The sequence below is a fragment of the Balaenoptera ricei genome, chromosome 21 (assembly GCF_028023285.1).
Source record: "Balaenoptera ricei isolate mBalRic1 chromosome 21, mBalRic1.hap2, whole genome shotgun sequence".
NCBI lineage: Eukaryota > Metazoa > Chordata > Mammalia > Artiodactyla > Balaenopteridae > Balaenoptera > Balaenoptera ricei.
In genome coordinates this window covers 21,739,531-21,750,366 of record NC_082659.1, presented here as the reverse complement: position 1 = coordinate 21,750,366, position 10,836 = coordinate 21,739,531, and the positions used below count along the sequence as shown (strand labels likewise).

The window sequence follows — 10,836 nt, the reverse complement described above, 5'->3', positions numbered from 1 at the left end:
CTGTTGAGACTATGGCCACCACAATTCATAATTCACTGTAAGAGAAAAACTATTACTTCTGTATAGACTCCACTAATTAATAACAATCTTATAGATGGTATCACTGGCATACTTGTATTGTTTCCTTTTTTTCCATACGAAATTTCCATTCTAACAAGCTGGGTTAAGAAACATCATAGGATTGGTTATGTCCACCTGAGACATAATAATTTTTTTCATGAAAAATGTCAAGCATCACAAATAAGGAGATAATAACACGATACCCCCAGCATCAGTAACTGCCAATGTTTGGCGGTCATATTTTATCTATGTCTTTCCCCCTGAACCCTTCTGCTGAGAGCTGAAAGTGAAATTCTCATGTACAAAAAAAAAAAAAAGTGTTAAAAAGGTCCTGCTTCAAAGAGGGAGTGCTTTGCTTCTGGTAGCGTACACATTTTCTCTGTAGCACACTTTTCTTTCCAATCCCTCAGCCGTTACCCAAATTCTGTCAGTAGCCATGGAAATGCCTCTTATAATGGCCTCAAATAGAATAATCTATTTTTCTCCCTGCCTCCCAACATGGAAATGGTAACTCAAGTTCACAGACCTCTAGGGATTCCACAGATCTGCTTTAGCTAGTCTGTGAAATCCCAGAAAATGTATGCAAATATTTTTACATTCTTTTTTTTTAATATAGGAAAGTTCCAAAGCTTCTATCAGATTCTCACATGGGCCTATTACCTACAAAAGGTTAAGAACCTCTGCCTCTGCCATATCTTGAAAGCATAGCAAACATACTTTCTCATTTCCATTCCTTAGCCAATTCTGCGTATCAAAATCCTGCACCTGTTGCCTCCTTCAGGATGCCTCCCCTGACCTCGTCACCTATAACTGATTTCCCGCATGTTTTCCTGCAGGATGCCAGCCAGGGCACTTTCACATTTATCACATTCTGTTGAGGTCCTATTCCCTGGACAAGTATTTTTTTAGGCACCTGCTATGTGGCAGCCACTGGACTACACTTATTTAGGTGTGCTTTGCCTCCTACTGCACTGTTAGAAGAGCACAGGGAACATCCCAGTATCCAGTATGGAGCCTGCGTCCAAGGAAATAGTGTAGCTCTAATTCCACTGAATGGAAACAAAAATGAGCAGTGCCACTTCCGTGGGCTGGCGTTCAGCTCAAGAAGAACATGTATCATCAGGCTCATGATTTTTTTCCCTTTTAAATGCAAAACGAAACGTTTATATAAAAAGGAAATGTCAATTTGATTATCCTTGGGCATTAAGATAGAGATGCCGAAGCAAAGGTTCCCTCCCCTACCCGGATATAGTGTGGCACTAGAAAACTATTCCAGAATCACGAACTATATATGCTGATCTTCACCGCCCTCTTGGTAGCGCCTTAAGCAGCATCACCGGTATCTATATGGGCGTGTAGTTGGGTCCCCACGAAAAACCATGCCTGGAAGTACATCTCCACCCACCCCCACCCCGGAGCCAGGAGGGTCAAGCTCAAACAGGAAGAGGGTCAGAACAGTTACTAAACATGTTAACTTTCCAGTATTGCGTACGCGCCTTTTTTTTTTTTTAAAGTCATACGCCTCTTAAGATTACTGAGCTGTTTGATAACAAAGGTTGAAGACGACCAGGCTAAGGACCTGGCAGAAAGTAGTTAACCCTATTGTTACCGAAGCGGAGGGTGGGGGAGGGGAAATCTGTGTCCAGCTTTCGGCAGATACTTCCAACCTAAGTTCCATCCCTTCTTCTGATGGGCCTAGTTTAGCAAAATTCTTAACAAATTACGCAGGCCGTTTGAGCGAAAAAATCTGGAAAGTCTGACCAGTGGCACCTGGGACTTAACCCCTTTGATCGTCGGTTTTCCCATGTACCCACTGGGGACCTTTCCGTGGCAGAAGGTGTTTGCCAGGATCAAATGAGAGAAGACGCGCTGAAACGTCACGCTGTTGTCACCCAGGTACGGCGTTGCTGCGCTCCAGGTGTGCTCGCCTCGGCGTCCTCTCCCACGTAGGACAGGCCACGCCGGGAGGCACCGACGAGAAGAGCGCGGGGAGCGGGCAGGAAGGTCACCCCGATCCCCAGGCCAGGCGGCGCGGCAGAGCCTCACTTCCCGGGCACGTTCGGGCGGGGCATTCCCAGGGGACAGGGCAGGCAGGCGGCACTCCCCGGGCTCCGCTCGGCGCCCGCCGCCCCTGCGAGGCTGGCCGCCCTCCCGGCCCGGAGGCGCCGCGGGCCTGGGTCCCGGGGCCGCCGGAGCCCGAGCGCAGCCCCCAGAGGTGAGGGCGGGTCAGGAAGGCGGGGACGGCGATGGGGGCGGGGAGCTGCGCCGCCGGGGCCGCGGGCGGTCGCCCGGAGGCCCCCGAGCCCCGGGAAGCCAGCACCCGGGCCGCGGCGGGAGGAGGCACTGGCGGAGGAGCGGCCCGCAGGCTCTGCCCGAGGCCCCCGGGGGCCGCGCAGCAACTTCTCTTTGGAAGCCCTGGGGGCGCGCGCGCGCGCTCCCACGCGGGCACGCGCGTCCCCGGCGCCCCGCTCCCCCGCGCGCGCTCCGTCTATTTTTTCCCATCGCTTTCTTTCTCACACTCTAAAGTAGGTCACCGGGTGGAAGTTACAGCCGGTACAGACCCCGGCTTTGATGCGAAGGCAGATTTTCCTCCCCGGCCTCGGGCGGGGGGGATTCACTGCAACTATTCGGTTCCGTAGAGCTGCCCGCCCCCATACCTTGCAGCCAGCGCCGGCGACCGTGGCGTTGACGATGGTCCGCAGAGTGGAGCGGCGGGGAGCCTCTTTTCCACCCTAGTTCGGCCGGCCCTGCGCCTGCCCCTGCCCCGCGGACCGGGAGGAGGGGGCGCGACAGGTCGCCTCCCGCGCTCTCCGGCGCCCGCGTCCCGGGTCTGACCGCCTGGGTGAGTGCCTGCTCTTCCACTGTCATTACAGTCGCCGAGGGTAACATGTTTACCTTGAAAACTTAGACGTGATCCGAACAGCCAGCCGAGCCTGGCGTCAGTAAGGGACTGCGGTGATGTGCTTCAGATGTTACACCGGATAAATCAGAACCCAGAGCTGTAGGGGACATGTAGTGTCTAAAGGTGAAAATGAATTTGTGTTTTCCTGGAGTACACGTGTATCTTTCCCTTTAGAAGCTATCACTTGGGAACTGATTTTTAACTAGCAGGAGGCGATGAACTAAGATAACTTGAAGCCAGAAAGTTTGTCAGAATATTTTTTAGTTGACTTGGAAGAACTTACTGAAATAGCCCAAGCTAATGTCAAAAATACATTCTAAGAAGGAATATCAAAATGCGATGGTAGGATTTGTATAATATTTGCTATCTGTGTCCTTATGTATTATCTGGCTTCTTTGTGATAAATGTTATAAGCATGGGATGCTTTAGGTAGAAAGAAGGTAAGGTTGTGAACACCTCCGTGCAAAGCTTTTTATGGGTTGGTCTGCATGCATTGAAGTGTACACTGAACATTTCCTGTGGGCGAAGAGCTAGAATGTGACTATATCATTTTGAGGTTACGGTTATTAGCAATAATACAGGTAACAGTTGGCTTTTAACCCCTTGTTTCAGGGGCTGAAGTACTATTATTCACGTGACTCATCAGCATAGCGAATCCTTGACTAATGAATGGTTAATCTGTTTTGAAGTTTAGGAAGAGAGAACTGTAGGTTCTTCTGTCCTTGATGGCTGGCTGAAAATGCAGTATGAAGGACTCTCCAGGGATGGTGAGGGATGCTCTAGAGTAGCTCAGAGGGCAAGATCATTTGGAGAGAATGAAAGTGACTCCCTGATGGCCACTGATTGCCCATAGCTTCTTTTAAAGTGGATCCTGATAGGTTGAAAAGGATCTACCTCCTCACTAAGGAAACTGCTCCAGAGAACTGCTTTCTTAATGCATTTGGTAGGATTTGAGAGGGGAGCTGTCTACAGACGTTTCTCTTAATTCAAAAGAAATCCTTTTTCCAGAAAGATTCAATTACTGTAATGATGTTCTTTGGAAATAATTTGTCCTTTTGTGTGTTTGTCATAATATAGCAAGAGCACCAAGGTAGTTCAAAGGTTTTAGTAAAATTTTACTTACCAGAGGGATGGGAAATGGAAAATGCTATGTCTTCATGGTTAACTCTGCATTAAAATGGAGGGGCAGGGTGGGGGGCTTCCCAATACATCTTAAACCTCTGTGTATGTATCGCGATATCTTCTAAAATCAAATCCTACTGGGGATTAAGAGGGCTGTAAAGGAGGTATTAATACTTGCAGTATTTCTGATAGGTGGATATGTGAATACTTATATGCATTCCACTTGTAATGAATTAATGTAATTGTAATGAATGACTTATATCTTAAATGGGAACTGAGTCAGCTCTCACTGTGATTTAGCCCTTGGTATGATGAATTGTTGCGATCAGGCTGTCAGCACTTCTCTGTGCAATCTTATGTTTTTACTCGTAGATAAATTAGGAAGGGTTTTGAGGAGAGTGGCAGGAAAGGATGAAGAAACTGGTGATTTATTTCAGGGCAGACGGAAGGAACTAAATATGGAGGCTGATTTTGGCATACCTTGGTCGCTGGTTGCTGGTCAGGCTCAAAGTACGGTGGTGCTAAATGACCAGTTGAATGTCCCTCAGCCTGTGTGATTCTCTTCTCTTGATGTCATCAGACAGTACATAGCCTGGACCTCTAGCTAAGATGTATGCAAAAGGAGTGACACCATTCACTTTGGGTACTCACTTCCCATCCAGAGAAACTTCTAACCACTTGGAATTTGAGCTCCATTACCTGGACTGAATCCCAGCTCTGAGCCATTTCCTCATCTGTGAAATGGGAATAATGATGCTTCCTAACTAAGGTGGCTGTTAGGAGCAAATGGAGCATTTTACTTGGTGTAAAATGCACATTGTGAGCTGTCTTACAAGAGAGAGAAATACTATGACTTAAATATCATCTCCTAGGAGCTGCGGAGGGGTTGCTGTTGTAATTGATGGTAGAATTGAATATTTGGGTGAGTGGCTCATTCCACTGTCCTGGTATACTTAGTATACTCTCATAGAATATAGTATAGGGTACACTAGACTCTTAGTAATCAGTGTTTTTTGGGAGTTAGAGGCTCATACTGTGAAACTTGCATCTTCTCCCCCATGCACAGGCCTTTGGCTTACCTTGGTGAAAGAAGTTACCTGTGGTGGTTTTTGGAGATAATGATGAGATCGAAGGAGATGACCCATTGAAATTCTAAAATCAAATTTAAACCTTTAATTAATTAGTTTCTTTTAATGCCATTAGAAGTGTGGCCCTCATAAAATGATAATAGTCTGTAGTTTTCCCCTAGACAGTTATATATTTAGAAATGGAGTATTTGGACTTTGGGGCTGAAGCAGCAATATGATTCATGCAGGTTTTAATCATTCAGCATCCCCAAGGCACCATACTAAGCCTTCAGAATGCAAGAAAAGCAGACCTGACCCCTCCTGGAAGCATGTCTGCTGGTAATACACAGGTAAACCTGTCATTATAACTGTGCTAAGTGCTATGCAGGAAACATGTCAAAGGCAGAGATGGGGAATTTGACCTGTGGAGGGAGGGGGTGGTGAAGGAAGGTCTTTGGGGAAGGAAGAGCATTTAATGCCCAGTGAACAGCACCTGCAGAGACTCTGCACACGGTGCAGGTTCCCTGACTGGGGAGGATGGTAGAGAGAACAGGTGTCTTTGAACTGGCCCCCTAGGGCCATCACTGCCGAAGTCTGGAGGTTGGGATTCAGAGCCACCACCTGAGCTGCTGACATCAAGAGCACACTCTCTGAGTTGTGTTCCAGTGATCAGAGAAGCTGCTACAATGCGCCACTCCACCCAGGAAGCTAGTAACGGAACATGGTTACCAACGTCAAAAACAAGCTAGCAAACATCTTCCTTAGACACCTGGCTTCTCATCCAGCTCCTCTCACTGGCAGAACCTAAGCTGTGCCCAGAACCCTAGCTGCAAGGGACTCTGGGAAATGTGGTTTATGGCTTTCCAGCCTCAGAGACAGAGGAAGGCACACTTGAAGGAGACCAGAATGAATGCTGAGTGACACTCCATGTCTAATGCTTATCGAAAACGTATTTCATCAGAGCTAGAATATTTCATTCAAAGCAGGTACATGACATATTGTAAGAATCAAAAAAGGATCCAGTTGCTAACCAATTTGCATTTCAAACAGATGGATGTTATAGTCATTACTGGAAAATTGCTGGAAAAAGCATCAAGCAAATAAATCACTAAAAATTACCAAGCGCCCACCTCTGCCTATGGTGGTTCTATCTGAATGTGAAATAATATTCCTTTGTGTTGGTTTAATAATCAAAGTAAAATATTGGGAAAATGATTTTTAAAAGGTCCTCCCCACCAAAGTCCCAGATAGCCTATCCATTTAATGAATAGCAATACAAAGGAAGAACCAAGGTCTGATCATGGAAATAATAGCTCCTGGCAGGCTGGTTCTTTCATTAGATGAACTATCTGTGTATCTGTGTTTCTACTGAATCTTTCTTTGCTCTGGAACTTTAATGGTGCTTTTCTTAAGCATTAAAAAGATAGAAATGTCCTGTTAATTGGAGATTAAAAAAGAGTATGCTTGAATTCACTTTAATCACTTATTTCATGCTCTAGAGCTTGTCAGATTTTTTTCAAACTACTAAAGTAAATATGATCTTTACAATTTCTAAGTAACACATTATCATTTATTTTTACTCAAAAATTACATAAGCACACCTAGGAATTAGTCTTGATTACTGAATGAAATCATTTTATATTTGCCTCTGATATTTGGAGATAGAAAATGAGAGAAAAGTAGCTGAGGCAAATGGAGTTATTTAGCGAATTTGTCAGACTAATACATATATAATTTTTAAGTGATTTTCATGTTTCAGAAAATGAGAGTTCATTCAGGTATCTTCTCTGATAGGTGATGAAAGCATTTAAATGCAGAACTACAAATGTTGCCTGGGGTAAACCACACTATAATATGAATAGTATGTTCTTTTGGGTCCAGTGGTGACACCAAGAGTTTAGCCACTCTGCCCAAGCCACCAAAAATAAACGCATCAAAATAAAAACAGTACCCTTTCTCTGTAAATGCAGCTTCAAGACAAATCCACTCTCTTCCATACTGAGCCCCCAACTAAACCCCACTTAAAGTGTATTCTCAGGAAGGAACTGGTTGAATCGAACCTTAATCTGATTAACTGCAAGGAAAAGTAAGTAGTATTCATCTTTCTATGTTACAGTAACACACAAATGACCTAATTCCAGCTTCTTTCCCCTCCCACAGTTTTTCTCTTTCATTCATATTTGAGTAAACATTCAAGAGAAAAACCTGGATTTTTCCTCCCTGTGGGTTATAAGCATGATGAGTTCTTGTCTTCACCTATATGGAGCTTAAAGCTTATCCAGCTTTGTAGGATACAACTCCTTTTATGGATTGGAAATCAAAATGATCTTTGGATTTGCCAAGTGTATTATAAAGTAGAACATCCAAATCTGAAATCACTCTCTGGTTAGATTACTGATGTGCCAGATTGAATTGGGGTTGTGGATAGAGAGAGCATGGGTTTTCTGTATATTTTTTAAAGCAAAATTTGAGGACTAGTATTTGAACATCATTGCATGATTTGTTTATTCACTGACTATGAAGTGGATACTAAGCACCTTTTTGTACCAGGATTGGTACTAGGTGCTAAAGATATATGGCTCTACCTTTGGGAGACTGATGCTCTGGGGGAGATGGCACTCAAGGGGTATAGTAATATGGTACTCTTATCATGAGTATGGAGAACAGTGGCTTTCTTAAAGAGAAAGAGGTGTATTTTCTCATGGTGTGGTGAAAGGTGGAGTTAACTGAACCATAAACATATTTCTGACTTCAAAGAATATCTACTGATATTTTTAAAAGAAAACAAAAAGTCAGCCGACAGAGACAAAAAAAATGGCAGCTATCTAGGACCATGTCTTTTATCTGTTCCCTTTAACCCACAGAAATCAAAGTAAGTGAGCTTGTCAAGAGTTAGAAGGTTTTACCAAAGAATACAACAATACATTAAAGGTATCATACCATGATCAAGTGGGATTTATTTCAGGGATGCAAGGATGGTTCAATACTGGCAAATCATTCAACATGATACACCACATTAACAACATGAAAGACAAAAACCATATAATAATCTCAATAGATGCATAAAAATCATTTGACAAGATTCAAAACCCATTTATGATAAAAACTCTCAATAAAATGGGTATAGAAAGCACATGTCTCAACATAAAAAGGCATTATATGACAAACCCACAGCTAACATCATACTCAGTAGTGAAAAACTGAAAGCCATCCCCTCTAAGATCAGGAACAATACAAGGATGCCCACACTCACCACTCTTGCTCAACATAGTACTGGAGAGCAATTAGGCAAGAAAAAGAAATAAAATGTATACAAACTGGAAAGGAAGAACTGTCACTATTTGCAGATGACATGATTTTACATATAGAAAACCCCAATGACCCCACCAAAAAACTATTAGAAATAATTATTAGAAGTAAAGTTGCAGGATACAAAGTCAATATACAAAAATATGTTGTATTTCTATACACTAACAACAAACTAGCAGAAAGAGAAATTAAGAAAACAATCCCATTTACAATCACAACAAAAAGAATAATATACCTAGGAATAAATTTAACCAAGGAAGCGAAAGACCTGTACACTGAAAACTGTAAGACATTTTTGAAAGAAATCAAAGAAGACACAAAGAAATGGAAATATATTCCATGCTCATGTACCGGAAGAATTAACATTGTTAAAACATCCATATTACCTAAAGCAATCTACAGATTAAGTGCAATCCCTATCAAAATTCCACCAACATTTTTCACAGAAATAGAGCCAAAAAATCCTAAAATTTATATGGAGCCACAAAAGACCCCAAATAGCCAATCCTGAGAAAAAAGAACAAAGCTGGAGGCGTCATACTCCCTGATTTAAAATTATACTATAGGGCTTCCCTGGTGGCGCAGTGGTTAAGAATCTGCCTGCCAATGCAGGGGACACAGGTTTGAGCGCTGGTCTGGGAAGATCCCACATGCCGTGGAGCAACTAACCCCATGCGCCGCAACTACTGAGCCTGTGCTCTAGAGCTCGCAAGCCACAACTCCTGAAGCCCGTGCTCCCCAACAAGAGAAGCCACTGCAATGAAAAGCCCGTGCACGGCAACGAAGAGTAGCCCCCGCTTGCCGCAACTAGAGAAAGCCCGCACACAGCAACAAAGACCCAACGCAGCCAAAAATAAATAAATAAAATAAATAAATAAAATAAAATAAAATTGTACTATAAAACCATACTAATCAAAACAGCATGTTATTGGCAGAAAAACAGACACACAGATTAATGGAACAGAATTGAGAGCCCAAAAATAAACCCACGCATGTATGGACAATTAATTTATGGCAAAGGAGCAAAGAACATACAAGGAGAAAGGATAGTCTCTTCAATAAATGTTCTTGGAAAAACTGGACAGCCACATGAAAAAGAATGAAACTAGATTACTGTCTTATACCATACACAAAAATATCAACTCAAAATGGATTAAACTCTTGAATTTAAGACCTGAAACCAGTACACTCTTTGACATTGGTCTTAGCAATGTCTTTCTGGATGTCTCCTCAGGCAAGGGAAACAAAATCAAAAATTAAACAAATGGGACTACATTAAACTAAAAACCCTCTTCACAGCAAAAGGAAACCATTAACAAAATGAAAAGACAACCTACCAAACGGGAGAAGATATTTGCAAATCATATATCCAACAAGGGGTTGATATCTAAAATATATGAAAAACTTATACAACTCAACAACAAAAACCCAAACAACCCAATTAAAACATGGGCAGAGGAACTGAATAGACATTTTCCCAGAGAAGACATACAGATGGGCAACAGGCATGTGAAAAGATGTCCAACATCACTAATTATTAGGGACATGCAAAACAAAGCCACAGTGAGATATCACTCCACACCCATTAGAATGGCTATTATCAAAAAGGCAAGAAATAACAAGTGTTGGAAAGGATGTGGAGAAAAGGAGCCCTCATATTCTGTTGGTGGGACTGTAAATTGGTGCAACCAATCTGAAGATTCCTCAAAAAATTAAGAATAGAACTACCATATGATCCAGCAATTCCACTCCTGGATATTTATCTCAAGACACGAAAACACTAATTCAAAAAGATATATACAGCCCCATGTTCACTTCAGTATTATTTACAATAGCCAAGATATGGAAACAAAGTGCCCATTGATGGATGGATAAAGAAGATGTGGTTTATGTACACAATGGAATATCACTCAGCCCTAAAAAGATGAAATCTTGCCATTTACTACAACATGGATGGATCTTAAAGGTATTATGGTAAGTGAAATAAGTTAGAGGGAGAAAGACAAATACCATATAATTTCACTCTTATGTGGAATATAGAACAAAACAAAATAAGCGAACAAACCAAAAGAACACAAACAAAGGTATACAGAGAACACAGCAGTGGTTATGGGGTGGGAGGAGGGCAAAATGGGTAAAAGGATCAACTGTACAGTGACAGAAACTAAACTTTTGGTGGTGAGCACACTGTAGTGTATACAGAAGTCAAAATATAATATTGTACACATGAAACTTATATAATGTTATAAACCAACATTACCTCAATTTTTAGAAAAAAGCCAAAAAGAGAGGGTTTTGGTGTTTAAAGAAGTAAGGAGTTTGTAAGAAAAGAGGGCTGCTTTTGGTATTTAGTCAATGTTCAACACGTAATCAATA

General features: G+C 42.5%; 1 protein-coding gene across 4 annotated transcripts in view; it reads left to right on the top strand.

Moving 5' to 3' along the window:
* Positions 1–1,867: 1,867 nt before the first annotated feature.
* The window catches only part of TRMT9B (tRNA methyltransferase 9B (putative)), a 56,341-nt gene continuing 47,372 nt past the window's right edge, over positions 1,868–10,836 (top strand). Inside the window, exon 1 of one of the 4 annotated variants that reach the window (XM_059909198.1) lies at positions 1,868–1,956. The gene's annotated coding sequence lies outside the window, so the exon portion shown is untranslated. Of the gene's footprint in view, positions 1,957–2,186; positions 2,276–2,758; positions 2,903–10,836 lie in introns of those variants that run through there. The other 3 variants (XM_059909196.1, XM_059909201.1, XM_059909197.1) reach the window with 3 other exon arrangements.